At 38.8% G+C, this 17309-nt stretch overlaps 1 protein-coding gene across 1 annotated transcript in view; it reads left to right on the forward strand.

Moving 5' to 3' along the window:
* The first annotated feature begins 611 nt into the window (after positions 1-611).
* b4galt2 (UDP-Gal:betaGlcNAc beta 1,4- galactosyltransferase, polypeptide 2) overlaps positions 612-17309 on the forward strand; it is a 212861-nt gene continuing 196163 nt past the window's right edge. The window contains exon 1 of the mRNA XM_005912500.3: positions 612-1093. The gene's annotated coding sequence lies outside the window, so the exon portion shown is untranslated. The remainder of the gene's footprint in view (positions 1094-17309) is intronic.

The following is a 17309-nucleotide window of genomic DNA, read 5'->3' on the forward strand; positions in this document are numbered from 1 at the left end:
CCATCTCAGCTGTAAAAATGCCACCAAAGTCAAAAATAAATAAACAAAATAAAGCACGATTACAAGTATGTAGCAACATTTTAAATAGATCATGTGGTCAATTAAAGTGTTTGAACACCACAATTTAAGTGTCAAAAAGAAGTAAAAGTGAAAAAATAGAGAGAAAAAACAAACAAACAACAACAAAGCAACCCATTAAACTTTGGATGTTTAGAGTTAAAGATAATCTTGTAAAAGGTCTCAATTAGGCTAAACGCAAGTGGGGCGGAGTTAGCCTGCCTGTAATTGTCTAGCCTTTACAGCACTTTATTTTGTTCTATTTAAAGCTTGGATTTACCAATATTTATACGGTCATACCGAACTTGTAGAAAATGGGTTTAAAAGAAATTTAAAGAGATTTTAAAAATATATTATTATTTTTACTTTAAGTATCTGTCTCTCTGTAAATTTAAATGTAGACTTTATCACTTTTTTGAGCTTCCCTTGTATTGGGTATCGTTCAAAAAAATCTTACAATTATTATTTTGCTCATGACTGCAGCATACTAATAATAATAGCTGGCAAAAGCTGGATACTAAATTATCAGCTCGCCTTGTATCAGGAAAAAAAAGCGAAGGAAAATCCGGAGCGCGCAGGCTTCCGTAGGCAGCAGGAGCGAAAGGACCTGCTTGCTGCCACATCCTGAGAGCATCCTTTCTCTGCTTTCTTAACATCATCATCAAAACACAGCGGGATGACGGGAAATCACGAGCAGAGCATCTCTCTTCTTCCCGGTTTGCGGTAGAATATCGTCAGCGCTTGCGTTAACGTTTGACTAGCGTAATGCTACAACATGAAGCTTTTTCCCTGATGAAGAGCAGACATAATAGCCAGTCTGTGGGAAAACAGTGTAGTTATCCCGAGCAGAGTCGAGCTGAGCTTCTAGCTTTTTGTGTTTTCTTTTGTCCCCCAGATTTTTCAAACTAAATGCTTATTGAGAGTTTAAAAAAATATTTTTTATTATTTTTTCTCTCTCCCTCGGATGATGTGAACAGTTTGTAGTGCTCCAGCAGAGAAGATGCACAGATACAAGTATCCGCCTGACAACATCAAGGTAGGTGCTCCATCTGCTTTCTGGGATGCATTGTTTCATAAAGCATCGTACACACGCTTTTTCCTTTGTTGCTATTTGCACACTTAATTCCGCATAATTCCTGCAGCTTTTCAACATTTCACTGAGTTTGTGGATATTGTGGAAATATTCTCGCAATGCAATGCTCCTTACCCCTCTTTTGTTATCATGCACATTCCCACAAACCAGAAGCATCTTTACACCCGCCATACTAGGCTTCATTGAGCCTCCCATCACTGATCTTCTACAGTAAATGAACCATCTCAGCATACAGCATTCCTGTTTAGTTGGATGGGCTCCGGAGCTCTAAAAATCCACTCTGAAAGTGCAATTTTTCGCAGAATTGCTGGTGCTGTTATAATAACATTTCCTGCACTGGCAGCGTTACACTAGGGGAATGTGAGTGAGGAAGAGGAGGAGGGGGTGTCTTCATAGCTTAACTAGGCGTTTTACACAGAAGCACTGGACCTAGATTGTAATCCAGTCTGACATCTCTCTCATGTATGACACGGTGTCACTTTAGTGCTGCTGTTACAGACCGTATACTAGCCAATGAAGTACAAGTACCACAACTGCAGTATTTGTACTTTTTAGTACTTGTTTTGGTGCTGTATATTTAGGCTTTAGAAGTACTTATTTTTAAATCATGTTCAGTTTAGTGTACAAGTAACACATATACTTGACCTCAGGGCTATTTTCATTAATTAATCTGCTATTTTATTCTTGGATAAACAACACGTTAAAATGTCAGAACGAAGTTAGATTTGTCAGCCATGATTTCTTCACACCCAAAGTGCTGTTACATAATAAACATAATGTCTACTGAGTAAATAATTTACAAATATTTTATGTGTTATATTTTAAAAGAAAGCTTGAAAGTCACGTCATGCAGACAGTTTCCGCAAAGCTGTTTTGGCGGAGCACTTGTATACAGGGAGTGCAGAATTATTAGGCAAATGAGTATTTTGTCCACATCATCCTCTTCATGCATGTTGTCTTACTCCAAGCTGTATAGGCTCGAAAGCCTACTACCAATTAAGCATATTAGGTGATGTGCATCTCTGTAATGAGAAGGGGTGTGGTCTAATGACATCAACACCCTATATCAGGTGTGCATAATTATTAGGCAACTGTCCTTTCCTTTGGCAAAATGGGTCAAAAGAAGGACTTGACAGGCTCAGAAAAGTCAAAAATAGTGAGATATCTTGCAGAGGGATGCAGCAGTCTCAAAATTGCAAAGCTTCTGAAGCGTGATCATCGAACAATCAAGCGTTTCATTCAAAATAGTCAACAGGGTCGCAAGAAGCGTGTGGAAAAACCAAGGCGCAAAATAACTGCCCATGAACTGAGAAAAGTCAAGCGTGCAGCTGCCAAGATGCCACTTGCCACCAGTTTGGCCATATTTCAGAGCTGCAACATCACTGGAGTGCCCAAAAGCACAAGGTGTGCAATACTCAGAGACATGGCCAAGGTAAGAAAGGCTGAAAGACGACCACCACTGAACAAGACACACAAGCTGAAACGTCAAGACTGGGCCAAGAAATATCTCAAGACTGGTTTTTCTAAGGTTTTATGGACTGATGAAATGAGAGTGAGTCTTGATGGGCCAGATGGATGGGCCCGTGGCTGGATTGGTAAAGGGCAGAGAGCTCCAGTCCGACTCAGACGCCAGCAAGGTGGAGGTGGAGTACTGGTTTGGGCTGGTATCATCAAAGATGAGCTTGTGGGGCCTTTTCGGGTTGAGGATGGAGTCAAGCTCAACTCCCAGTCCTACTGCCAGTTTCTGGAAGACACCTTCTTCAAGCAGTGGTACAGGAAGAAGTCTGCATCCTTCAAGAAAAACATGATTTTCATGCAGGACAATGCTCCATCACACGCGTCCAAGTACTCCACAGCGTGGCTGGCAAGAAAGGGTATAAAAGAAGAAAAACTAATGACATGGCCTCCTTGTTCACCTGATCTGAACCCCATTGAGAACCTGTGGTCCATCATCAAATGTGAGATTTACAAGGAGGGAAAACAGTACACCTCTCTGAACAGTGTCTGGGAGGCTGTGGTTGCTGCTGCACGCAATGTTGATGGTGAACAGATCAAAACACTGACAGAATCCATGGATGGCAGGCTTTTGAGTGTCCTTGCAAAGAAAGGTGGCTATATTGGTCGCTGATTTGTTTTTGTTTTGTTTTTGAATGTCAGAAATGTATATTTGTGAATGTGGAGATGTTATATTGGTTTCACTGGTAAAAATAAATAATTGAAATGGGTATATATTTGTTTTTTGTTAAGTTGCCTAATAATTATGCACAGTAATAGTCACCTGCACACACAGATATCCCCCTAAAATAGCTAAAACTAAAAACAAACTAAAAACTACTTCCAAAAACATTCAGCTTTGATATTAATGAGTTTTTTGGGTTCATTGAGAACATGGTTGTTGTTCAATAATAAAATTATTCCTCAAAAATACAACTTGCCTAATAATTCTGCACTCCCTGTAGAGTAGAATTATCCCTTTGAGCAGTAGTTTCTCATTGTTTTGTGAAAGCATCTTTTGACCCTTGGAGTGAGCCTGTGACTTCACTCAAGGCTTATCTGATGGCAGAGAGGGGACTGTGGCACAGGGACGTTTAATTACACCGGACAGGGTTTTCTATGTCTCCACCCTCAGGATATGAAGATGTAAACAGCAGAGTAGTTATTTAGCAAATGTCAGAGATTAATCAAGAGGGTCAGCTTCTTTTTACTACTACAATATGAATATGAAGTATGCATTCATACAACTGGTTATTTTTTTGGTAGCATGCACTAATGCAAACACACACACACACACACACACACACACACACACACACACACACACACACACACCTACTGACCTGTCCAATGGTGCGTCAGAAAGAACAAAGCGATCAGGTTCAACATGAGGTTGTTTTTTTTCTTGAAACGCCTAAAAAACAAGAACATTTTGAGCCACTGTTTTACCAGGTTGATAAGTTAAAGTGAATTAATTTATTTGTCACAAACATAGGTAATGTACACATAATAATAAGTAGATTACTTTCTCAAACAGCTGACAAACAAATATCCTAATATCTAGAAAAATCAACCCTTTTGATCTCTTTATCCAGGCACACACAAAAGAGGGGGGAGGACTAAATCATACTTGTATGTGTGTTGAATCAGCAGAAACTATATTAAGTAAGAAAATAAGCAATAACAATTATTTGCAAGCATCCCTGCCTGAGAGCATCATTCCACTGTATGGTGAGCTGTTACCTGCTGCTTGATTTTTGTGTTTTCCTTTTTATGTAAATAGACTTTTCTTTGATAAACTGATGCAGAAAAAGTTGCAAATTGATGCATAAAATTCACCTCAGCGCAGGAAATGAAGTGTGTGATGCTCAGACATCCCCACTTTTGTCAGCACCAGTTATTCATCATTAGTGGCTGAATAAGTCAGCTGAATAGGCAAAATGGAATTAAGTCCTAGCATTTGCTTGATAGTTTATACTTTCTAAAACCTTTTTTATGGTTTTACTACCTCTTTAGAGTTTTTTTTACAGGTGTAAAAACTATTAACGGGAAGATTAAAAAGATACATTTGCGATTGTTTGAATTGCCAGGTCACAGATTTCGTCCGAATCTGTTCAACCTAAACAGGTGACGTGGTGTCGACAGGTGATCGGATTTTCTTGTGTATCTGTTTCCTGAGTCCAGAGTAACATTTACTTTCAGACTCTTGCTTGATTTCTTATGTATATTTTATATATAAAAGGCATTTTTCTTTTCAGTCAAGAGCCTCTTGTTAGCCTCGCTGGCTGCGGCACGTTGCATCACTGTTACAGTGTTTGGATCAGCCTTGCGTAAACACTCCAAGTTTTTCTATTTTTTTTTTATTTTTTAATGTCCCGTCCTGCGTAGAGGAATTTGCGTCTGTTTCCAGGAATGGACAATAAGCAGGTTACGCTGCCACAGATAAACTTAATCCTTACTGTCCCTTACAGAAACTCTACAGAATGAAGCAGTGAAGAGCGGGCAGCTTGTTTCACGTTGGTAACCTCTGGTTCACTCGTTATCTTCACCTTTCCGATTCTGGCGACCTTAACAGAGACTGCTACTGATTCATTTTTCTGATCGCCCTTTCATGTTGGGATTTGTTGTCATGGGAACTAATCAGTCCATTCCTGAGTTGCCGAAGGGGGGAATTCAGAGTGTGTGTGTGTGGTGTCGTTTGTGGTCTATTTTTTTTTTTCATTTTTTCCTTAGGGAGTAAAGTAAAGGTTAAGTTATCATCTTTAATTTATTATTAAGTATTATCTTCTGTTATATTCAGCCTGTGAGGACAGCACTGTTTGCACATGTGTCCCTGTGGACTGAGAGGGTGTTAATATCATTAAATCACAGTGTCCTCAGTCTCAGATATGATCGCTGACCATATTTTTTTTGCACAGTTTCTTGCATTTCTTGTCATTTAATATACGGCACAAATTGCCCCGCTTAACCATGGGTGGACAGTGCTGCTGTTTTAGTGAACACTTTGACCTTTTAGGGAGGTGCTTGGCTGGTTGCTCGGCAACCTTACAAAAATGCTCTGGAACAAAAAATAATACTGCAATTAGAGATTAGCAAAGAAACGTTTGTGCAGATTAAACAAAACCCAAATAACTCTCAAATATATATATATATTTTTGATGATTTTGAATATTTATTCAAGTATTTTTCTAAATGATCTTCCGAAGTATTATTTCCAGCTAAAACTGTCTCTTTTTCTTCTATCACAACCAGTTTCACTGTGCTGAGATGCACTACCCGCGCTGTTGATTCCATTTAAATCAAACTCCTGTTTGTTTTTACCCTTGATGTGATTTATTTGGACAGATATGAACATGCTAATCAGATTTGGGTGTGGACCAAAACAACTGCATCGAGACCCTTTGGAAGAGGTGGTCTTGGTCCTGTTCCCAATAAAGCGGTTCTTTTACAGTGAGAATATAATCTCAAATCCGACCCAACTAGTAGGCGCAGCAACTAGCCTGCTGCGCACAGTTTTCCCTAAAGTATATCCCAGATAAATCCATATGTTTGCAATACCTTTTCAATTCTGCAGAGTATTCTAAAATTCCGTCTTCCTGTACTTACTTTTGTTCCTCATCTGGCTAATATGCAAAGTGAATGTTCTTACGTTGTTTTTAGTGATACATTTTGGTTTGCTAGGGGTTTTCTTGGAGTTTTGTCCGTGCAAAGATAATAAAGGTGTATGTGTGGAACTGTCCAACTATGGAGACATAGTTCTGGACTCTTTGACTCTTTACTTTTTGGTTTTAGAAGTAAAGAAGCTTCTCGGATGAGAGGTGATCTTCAAAAAACCTAAAGAAGTTCAGATGCCATGCATGACAGAAAGCATACTGTATGATGCATGCACTCTGGTTGAATAGTCTGTTGTTTTGCTGTTGTAAAAATGATAAGAGAAAAAGTTGAAATTGTGTAAGACTGCACTGTTCAGTTTTGTACTTGCACTTTGCATTTGACTGTATGACATATAAACGTCTTATTTTTGAGGACTAGGTGTCTGGTTGTCCTGATGGATTATGGTCTCTGGAGATTAACTACGGTGAGAGTGCTTTTAGTTCAGTTTGGCTTCCCATTATTGTATTGATTTTAAAATTGTTATCAGATTTGTGTTTAATTTCATTTGCTTGGGTATAGTTTCTTGTTACACAGACAAGTACGACAGGAGAGTTGGCCTCTTACCTCAGATCTCCATAATGAATGCATGTATGGGGAGCATGCATCATTTCAAAACGAGAAAAAAAAAAGAAGACAATGGTGCTTCTTCCTTCTGCTGCCTTGATTTTAAAATAGAACTTAATTTAATTGTAATTTTGCAGAGATGCTAGATTGTCTCTTCTCTTTCCTGTATAACTTTCTGCGTTGCTGGTTTTTGTGTGTTTGAAATAGTGTGCTGTATATGTGTCGGATATAGTAATGACTGACATGGAGACAGGTGAGCCATTTTAGAAAAAAGAAACTAAATACTTACAAAGAACAGCAGACTAAAAGTAGAAAAAAGTCAAACAGAGCCAAAAGAGCAAATGTTATGATTCCATGTCTTTTTTAGCTGTTCCCCTGATATTCTTCCACTTATGGTCACTAGTTATGGGACTCCAAACCAGTCATTACCCAAAAGCTCAAAGTGTAGCAAGAAAATCCCCCCTCACCACTGTGCCACCACAATCATCCTGATTTGTTGATGCAAGGAAGGATTGACCTGTGCTTTCATGTTGTCGCCATCCAAATGTTGCAGCAGAGATTGAGACTCAACCTGGCAACATTTTCACTCTTCTGTTGTTCAATTTTGATGAGCCAGTGGGAATTACAGTCTCAGTTTCCTTTTGTTAACTAGCAGGACTGGCATGGTGTGGTCTTTTCTGCTGTAGCCAATCTGCTTCAAGGTACAATGTGTTGTGTGTTCAAAGATGCTTTTCCCCAGCACACATGCCACGTGGCCCACAGTGAGCAGCCCACAGAATCCTCTCTTGGGGGCCCAGAAAGACAAAACTGCTCTGGACACTGGGGTAGCCTATATGGGCAAGTCCATATTGGGTTTGCCCAAAGGAACTCCATGTAGGTAAAAGGGTAAAAGGAAAGATTCTTATATAGAACTTTTATACTCTACATGAACACTCAAAGTACTTTATACAACATGTGTCATTCACCCACTCACACAAGCAGTATCGTGCTTTCTGTCTACCATTGAAACTCCAGTGAACACATTAAGAGCAACTCAGGGTTCAGTATCTTGCCCAGGGATACTTTGGCATGCAGACTGGAACAGCTAGGGATAAAACTGCCAACCTTCCAATTGGTAGAGGACCTGCTCTATCTCCCCCGCCCACACAGCCCAACAGCTTACTCACAAATGCCCAATGTAGACCCCAATGGGCATTTTTACTTGCTCTCCATACCTTGGTCATAAAATATGGTTATTTATGTTACTGTTGCCTTTCCATCAGCTCAAAGGAGTCTGTCCATTCAGTGTCAACCCGGCATTTTCACCCAGAGAACTGCTGTTATCTGGATATTTTCTCTTTTCCAGATTATTCTCTGTAAACTCTGGATATGGCTCTGTGGGACAATCCCAGTAGATCAGACCAGTTCAGACCAGCCCATCTGGCACTTACAACCATGCCGCGTTCAAAATCACTTAAATCACCTTTGTTTCCCATTCTGATACTCAGTTTGAACTTAAGCAAGTCGTCTTCACAATGTCTACATACCTAATGCATTGAGTTGCTGCCATGTGATCGGCTGATTAGAGATTTACATGAACAAGCTGATGAGCAGGTGTTTCTTACAAAGTGGCCACCGACTGTCTGTAACGATACCCTATAGTGTTTGAAGAACGACTATGTTATGCAGTAACTAACAACAGATCTCCTTTCACTTAGTTTCTTAGGTTTATCCTTTCCTTCTGTTCAGTGTGACTACAGACTCTGTTGTTTGTACATGTTGTTTTCTTTTGCACTTAAAAAGAATAAACACCGCTTTTCAAATTGTTTACAAAATCCAAACACCCAAGGACACAGGTTGATTGGAAAGTGGTGGCCTTAAGCCAAAAGTCCCACTGATGTTTTAAGCCAAAAAGACACTCATTTAAGTAAACTGTCTTTAAACCCCCCCCTCACCAAATCCTCATCTCACTCCTTCTGCCCACAATCCCTCTCACAGTGAAGCTTTCCTTCCGCTGAAGCACTTCATTTATTTCTTTGCTCTGTTGCCAAATGAGCAGCTGGATCAGACAGTGAGGGGGGGAAGAAGACAGAGAAAGAGGATGGAGAGGGAGAGAAAGAGAGGGAGATGATGATGTTTCCAATGTTGTCCATGCATTGTAACTACAGACGGGGCTTTGTTGTATTTGCATAATGCGGGTGCAGCCCTGCCTGCTGAGAAACAGTGAAAAGCAGCATCAAATACTTTTTCCCACTGTGATATCTCATTGATTCCTCTGTTGCTTGTCAATTTCATCTGGAAAAACAAATTTACGAATATATGAGCAGGAGTGGACCTTTAAAACAAAGCGGCGCGCTTGTTCTTCGATGGGAGACAGCAGGAAGAGGAGCAGAGAGGCAATGTGATATCAGACTTTTAAACAGTTCAGCCTCCTTGAGATCAGAGACAGCTGAGAGGCAATTTAATATCCGCATGGGCAGAGCTGAGAAGAGGAAGTTTTAGACAAGAGAACACTAGAGTTTTGTTCTGATTTGGTCGGCTTTTATTCCCCTCTGTTCAACCTCGTCCCACTCAGCTTCTTTCATCTTGTTCTCTCTTTTTTTAATATATATTTACCGGATCTGTTTGTTCTGTTTTATTTTTGTTGTAGCCGCAATTTATTTTCCGCTCCAAGTAAAACTAAAAATCTCATTGTCACAATATTAAAATAGCTGATACTGATCCATCGTTCTCTATTCCATAATCTCAAATTGCTAATTCTACATTAGGCAGTAAGGATGCTTTAGCATCACTTTACTTAGAGGTTCTGTCAATAGCTTTATTTATTTATTTATTGAGGTGAAACTTAGCAGGGTAGATATCCATCCCTCCATTTATGGACTTTATTACATCTCTCCTAGGAGAAAAGCCAGGATACACCTGGACGGGTCCTCCAGGGACAGCCTGTCTGCCTGCAGGGAGCTCTGTTGGCAGTGTATGTGGTACAGCCGGTCTTTGGGCCACTCTTACTCGTGTTGTTGTTGATCTGTCAGCCAGCAGCTGAGAAAAGCAAAGTTAGAACGTACAAAGTGCAGAAGTAAAACTGAGTGTCAAAAACAATGAAAAGTACCCACTGCAATCACTGTCTGTGTTTTCCATACTCTATTTTTTTGTCTTTAAAGTTTATTTTGCGGTTCTCCCGTTGCTGGTGAACTCTACTATCGCTATTCCTGTGAGGCGACAGTGCTAAGCACTTTAACCTTTGCCACCAGGCTAAATGTAATTTTTGTTCCACCATTAGAAAAAAATAAATAATATATGAGGCAAGGATTTGAGAAGTGCACAGCCTTAGGATTAAATTTAATTAATGGATGCTTAACGTTTAGCCAAAGATGTGGCCTTGCTCTTGGTACCTCCCTGGTTGATGTTGGGTGGCAGGTGAGATTAAGGTAATGCCTACCACCTACCATAAAACATAATGTGTGGCCCAAACAACTGAGGAAAAACTCAATAGTGCACGGGCGAGAGTGAAACACAGCCTGGGTGGAAATATCCTCCTATTTTCTTAAGTGGATTGCGATTAAATTAGGTAAAGACAGTGCAGTCATCTTCTTAGGATGATTTGCATTTATTTTCACTATCCCAATTATTTATTTTTTATTCAGCACCTCTTAGTGTTTCATATTGATTGTAAATTTAGCTGTAAATTTCTGGCTTTCCTCTCAGCTTCAGCTGTGTGAAAACCTGCTAAATTAAGATGGTGAACATGGTGAACTTTTATTTAACCTATTAAGATCGCCACTGTGAGCACATTAGCAAGCTGATGTTGTCATTTAGCTCACAGCGTGACAGCTTCTACAGCCTTACACAGCCACTAGTGTAGTTGTATTATGGAGAGCTGGATACTGTATGCCAAAGATAAGGCCAATACTTTTGTGCCTTCTGTGTTTATTTTGGAGTTGAGTGGCCTACTGCAGCCTCCCACTGGATTTCACTCAGTCTGTAGACTAGGCACAGGGGAGGTTATTAAAAAAAAGCCATAACACAAGATTAAAAGCTGATGTTGTTTACAGTTATAGGTGTGCTTCACAAGTTTCACAAACTAAATATTTTTTCTTTTTATATTTTTATTACATAGGTAATAAAAAGATGTTGGTCTGGAGGGGATTGTTATTGCTTTGTATACTGCGAGTGGCTACAAAGAAAGACTGGTAAAGTTTTAGAGATAGTTGATACTAGAGGGTAGATAATGAGACAGCTGATATAGTTCAGAAGTCTTGAGACACTCCTCTTTTCTTTATATTTTGCTACCAAGGAGCAAGCTTTCTTGTTTTGTTTTGTTTTTTGTTCCTTTCTGAAGGTCTATCAAGGTTTTTTAAGTGTTGTGTCTATACACAACAGAAAACTTAGCAAAGAACCATTTTTACATTATATACATACATTATATACATTACACACATACACTGTAATTTACACTATTCTTGAGTCGAGAAAGATGATACAGTCTGACAGGAATGCAAAAGGGTTTTTAGACCAACAAGATGATACCCAACGATGTATTAGCCAAACGCGCGGCATATTTGAGCTTTGTGTGCAGTGTGTCGTTAAAAAAATCTGAGGAAACTAGACAAGTGGAAGACAAAAGAAGAAGTGCTGAGACTAAAAGGCTATCTATTATGTACAGCAGGTGAACAGTTTTTGAAAGTCTTGTCTGTAAGAAATGGAAGAAAAAGAATCCAACAAAGACCTGATGCAGGACCTGAGAGATGCATCTGACCCTTCAGTTGATCCAACTACTGCTCACTGAAGTCTCATCAGTGGAAGGTTGGCTGTCAAAAAGCCATTGTTAAGGAAGGGAAATGGGGACAATAGGCTGAGTTATGCCAAATTACACAAGAACTGAATTGAAAATCAAGGCAACATGTCTGATTGAGTGATAAATTTAAAAATTAGAAATATTTGGTCCAATCATTATCAATATATATGAAGAGAGTGACAACTGTGAGGATCTACAGTAAAACATGGTGGAGCCTCTGTTTGATTTAAGGCTGTATTTCAGCCTGTGGTGTTAGGGACATGTCGAAATTATTGGAATTACAAAGACAGCAAAGTACCATCAGATCCCAAACACAATGTAGTGAAAGTATACCTGGATAGAAAAACACCCAGTAGATTGCCGACCCTTAATCTCGGTCACTCTCTCGAAGCTCTAAAACTTCACTCCTCGCATTTCGTAGTGTGTGTCGTAATCGCAGGTAAAAATAGAGGCCTACATATTTGCAACAATAAACATCTGTCAAAGTGACACACAACACTGTATAAGTCATGAAGAACTGTCTTTATAAACTTAGCTCAGGCTAGACACTATTGTCAGTCCTACCTTCAGGCAGGAGAACTTCGTGATTGTATGACAGCTTGTGCATTAATAATGTAATTCACATTTGAGCCTGGAGTTATCACAACCATAAGGTGGGTCAACTGTAGAGTTCTCATGTGACATTGTTCTGCTGCAGGCAGAGAAATATTCTCTTTACCTTTTATTTTCTATTAAAAACACAGTTTCAATGAAAAGATCATAAACATACAGACACAGTGTTTTCATTTTGTGAATGACTTGATTTAATTAACGGCTGAGTAGTTGCAGCACTTTACTTCAGGGTTAGCAGTATACTTGTGAATTGATGATTATGATTTTCCTGTAGTTACATCTTTGACTATTTAATCTGCTACATGTCAAATAACAGGCTTCCTGAGAATAGAAAAGATGATGCCTGATGTGTAATAACATTGCAATTTCACCTCTTGTTTTTTTAGAAAATTAACAAAAAGTATAAGAAAAGTGTATTATTATCATTATTTTGGTCATTTGTTAGCAGTTTGTGTTTTTTTCAGGAGTAATGTTACTATGTTGATGAAGAAGTTAATGACGCGCTGATTATCGATGTATTTTCTCACTAATGATTCACGTTTGGATTCGCCTACCTTTAGATTGTTTTCTTTTTGTTATGTGGGACGCAGTATGTGAGATGAACTCTGTGAACTTAAACTGAATGAACTTTGCTGATGAACACCAAAAGGTCATTGCTGTGTTGACGTGGAGTGGCTGATTCACCCATGATGCTTTGTCCTTTCCCATCGTGACAGTGAGGTTGAAGCTCAGTCACTGAGCTTACATGCTCTCAGACAAACTGGGTTTGACTGGCTGCTTGATCCTTTGATAAAACTGAAAGTGACCTTTAACGTGTGCACATGTCGGTTTTTTCACTAACGATGCTCAAAAATCAGCTTGAGAGGGTTTGAAATGGACAGAATTACATAAGCAAGAACCATAAACAAAAAGGCTGAACTGAAGTGAGAAGTTGAACGGTACCACTCCTCGTTTTAGTTGTCTCATGTCTGCAGTCGGGTTGTCACCATAATAGAATTTCAAACTTGATACTAATCCTTAAGACGCAGCATAATGTTTTGATACCATGTTATTATTAAGATAGTGGCTAATGTTAATGATAAAACAACAATGTGGGGGTTAGTCTTCATTTAACAGAAGGATACAATTATTTGTTTTGAAGAAAGTTTCTCATAAGGTCCCAGATTGAGGCTGGATTATGGTTCTGTCAGCTACTAGAACTAGAAACAGCAGCAGCCTACCTTAACAACCAGCATTGAAATACAAAATTTTAAAAATTAAAACAAAAATCCCCCAAAACCCTCTTCTCTTCTCTTCTTTTGTTTTGTTTTTTTGCACTTTCGAACAGCATCTTAAAATATGTCACATATACTTTATAGTTACTGTGTGATCATCACACAATGTAACATTGGTGTTGCTCTTAATGTTATTTTGGTATTTTTCTATCTTTATTTTAAAAAGATCAGATTTTTTGTTCATTTTTATTATGATATTTAAAATCAGGTTTCAGGTACTTCTCTGGGTATTGGTATTGACTTTGAAATTCTATTATTCTCACAATCTTATATCTGAGTATGTATTTTTATGAGCACATTAGTCTGCCATAATCTTAATACAGTATTTGCATTTTAAATATGCAGGTGTACAGCCAGTGTTTTGTTTTTTTTTAAACTGCTGCAACAAAGTAATTTACCACATCTGGAAAACATAAAGTATGACTTTATTTTAAAAGGTTGGTTAGCACAAAGGTGGAAACAGCTCGCCAGGCTCAGAATAAGTGAAATAATAAATAAATTAAAATATTCCTGACAGGATCTCTAAAGCTTACAGACTATTACGATTTGTGTGTTAATCCTTACAAAAAAGAATGTAAAACATGTTAGTGTTACAGGGGATTATGGGGTTTTGTGTTTCTTGAAGTCAAGAATGTTTAAGTACTAACTACATGAATCAATTTATAAAATAGCCATACATCCATAGATCATAAATATGGACAAGGTGTTTGTAGGAGATTCTACACTGAGTATTCCAAATAATATAATGCCATCAAAGAGAAATGGCTGTACCACTGGAAACAGGATACATTTGTACATGTAAACTCAATCAGTGAGACTTAAGTTGTTTTTCTTTGACTTCCCTTAATGATAAAGGAAGAAAGTGGAAGTCAGGTCTTTAGATCTCTGAAATATTTTACCTTAAGTTCAGTTTTTTGGGGGTTATTGTTGTGCGCGTATTTCATGATCAGACTATGTTAAAATATTGCGGCAAGCTATTTTCTTAACTCCTGTGCAGTATGTTGTATTGTTGCCATCATACCCTGCTTCTTAGGGACGTGACCTAGATCCTTCACAATGACAGTGTGTTCTCTGTCGCTCTATTTCCACCATCTCCCCTTCCCCCCTCTCTCTCCGTTTTTATTATATCATTCACTGGTTTCAGATTTCATCATGGGGATCAAATTTTCAGCAAAGACACAGATACTCTGTGGTTTTCTTTGAAAATTGATTTATAGGTTTGAAAAAGCCTTTTTGGTTGACTTTAGATGTGGTGCAATACCTCTGACTGGATTCCAAATCTGTAATTTCGTCAGATATGCACCTTTAAGTGACCTCTTTTTGTGTGGTGTGAATGAAAGATTTAGCTTCTTTTCCTAATACATGAGACTCACACTCTACAGGCTGCTTGTGCCAAGCCATAGATAACTTCTGTCTGTCTCAGTGTGTGCTGGTTGGTTTGTGGGAGATGAACTTGCCTACAGCAAGATGTGTTGGTGCCACGAGAGACCTCTGAGGCTCTATACTATCAAGTGCAGCATGGCTAATTAATTTTTGATAAGACTGAGAGGGCTGACTTGTAGGTTAAAACTCAAGAGGCTGGAGGCTCAAGAGGCAGAAGCGATGGAGGGTGGAAGAGGAAAAGAGAGAGAGATGCTCAGACTGTGATCTTCATCCAGCCTTCATCCTGCCTTCACACTCAAACTTCACACTTAAACTTACGCTTATTTACCTTTGAGCATCTTTGTTTTGAGTCGTAGTCAATATATGAAGAAATATAACAGCCCCGCGTTTTTATGACCACTTGAGGGCAGCAGAAGCAAACTGTGAGGTCAATAATTACATATTTTGGATGACATGGTGAATTTGTTAGTAAATGGTTTCTTATTCATCCACTTTCTGGAGCATTTTCAGGTAATCTGATGAATGAGCTCTAGCTCTTTTTGTGCTCTGCCTAGCTCAGTAAAACACCTTGGGCATTAGTTAATAAAACTGTTTGCCAGCTTTTGTGATAAGCAGGTAGTCCACAGTGGTTTTATTAAAAACACTTAAAAAAGCAGCCTTCTGCAGTTGAAAATGTGAGAAGTGTGGGGTGCAGTGGGGAAAACCAGAACAGTGAAGTTATGGCCTGGAAAACGATGACTTTAAAGTTGTTATTAGAGGAAATGCCGGATGTTAAGATTCGAGATCAGTTAACTAAGTTTAGAACTTCGGTCTAAAAACAGTGCAAAAACCTAGCCTTGTCCTATGAGTACCAAGTAACCTGATATACTGTATTGGTGTCTGTGAAAAACAACCCCCAAATCTCCTGGTTCTAAGCAGGAAGTTGCTTTTTCCTGGCTTGGTTTTCATTTGATTCATGACTTTATGAATATCTTCACAAATAAAATTTTAAAATCAGCCATGTACCGATGAGGCCTTCAAGCTGAAAGTAGTTAAATCGTTACTTAATAAGCCATCACTTGCCCCAGCTGTGTTAGCTAATTAAAGGCCAATCTCCAATGTTCTTTGTTCATGTAAATGGAGAGTCCTCTTTACACACTAAGGATAGTTATGGAGTTCCACAGGGTTCTGTGTTAGTACCACTTCTGTGGATATTGTACACGCCTCCCTTAGCCAGTGTCATTAGAAGACATAGCATACAATTTCACTGCTATGCAGATGATACCAAACTTTATCTGTCCAGATAACACACATCAGTTATTTAAAGTGTAGGGCTGTCTCACAGACATGACCTCTAATTTTCTCCTTCTAAATTCAGATGAAACGGAGGTTATTGTACTCGGCCCTCAAAATCTTAGAAATGTGTTATGTAACTAGATGCTCGCTCTAGATGGCATTACCTAGGCCTCCAGTAACACAGTGAGGAATCTTGCAGTTGTTTTGGACCAGTCTTTCAATATGCATATTAAACAAATATGTAGGACTGCTTTTTTCCATTTGCACAGTATCTCTAAAATTAGAAGCGTCCTGTTCTGCAGAAAAACTCGTTCATGCATTTCTTACTTCTAGGCTGGACTATTGTAATTTGTTAATATCAGGATGTCCTAAAAACGTCCTGAAAAGTTTATAGTTGATCTAAAATTCTAGTGCAAGATTACAGGCAGGGACTAGAGAAAGAGAGCATATGTCTTCTATATTGGCTTCTCTTCATTGGCTCCGTGTTAAATCCAGAATCAAATTTAAAATCCTTCTCATCAAATACAAGACCTTGAATAATAAGTCCCCATCTTATCCTAAAGCCCTCAGAGTACTGTATCACTGCAATAGAGCACTTATCTCTCAAACTACAGGATTATTTGTGATTTGTAGATTGTTTAAAAGTAGGATGGGAGGCAGTGCCGTCAGCTTCCAGGCCCCTCTTCTGTGCAACCAGCTCCCAGTTTGGATTGTTGCTATGACTTGGCCCTATATAAATAAGACTGAATTGAACAGATAATTAAAAAAATAACAAAAACCTCTTTAATAACAAAGAAAATGTTTTTATGAGGCAACAGTGAGAGTCCTCTATCTGTTGTCTGCCTCATCAGTTGGTTAAGATGAGTATATAAACTAAACTAAACAAGGCATACAGCCTGAGGGCTGCGCTGAGAACATCTGCTAAAGAGCTGGAGACTCATGATGCTGGGAGCGAGTGTGTATGTACTTATATGTCTGCGTGTGTATGTCTTTGTGAGGACCAGTGTGAACTGCAAATATTGGGAGTGTGTATTTTAAGGTTAATACTTAGTTTTAGGTTTAAAAGTAAAGTATTTATGATGGGGTGAGAAGGTGGGTCATGCATTATATCAATAGGTTTTCTAGTAGA

This window comes from Haplochromis burtoni, unplaced genomic scaffold, assembly GCF_018398535.1.
Source record: "Haplochromis burtoni strain Fernald_Lab_line unplaced genomic scaffold, NCSU_Asbu1 Contig_3, whole genome shotgun sequence".
Taxonomy (NCBI): Eukaryota; Metazoa; Chordata; class Actinopteri; order Cichliformes; family Cichlidae; genus Haplochromis; species Haplochromis burtoni.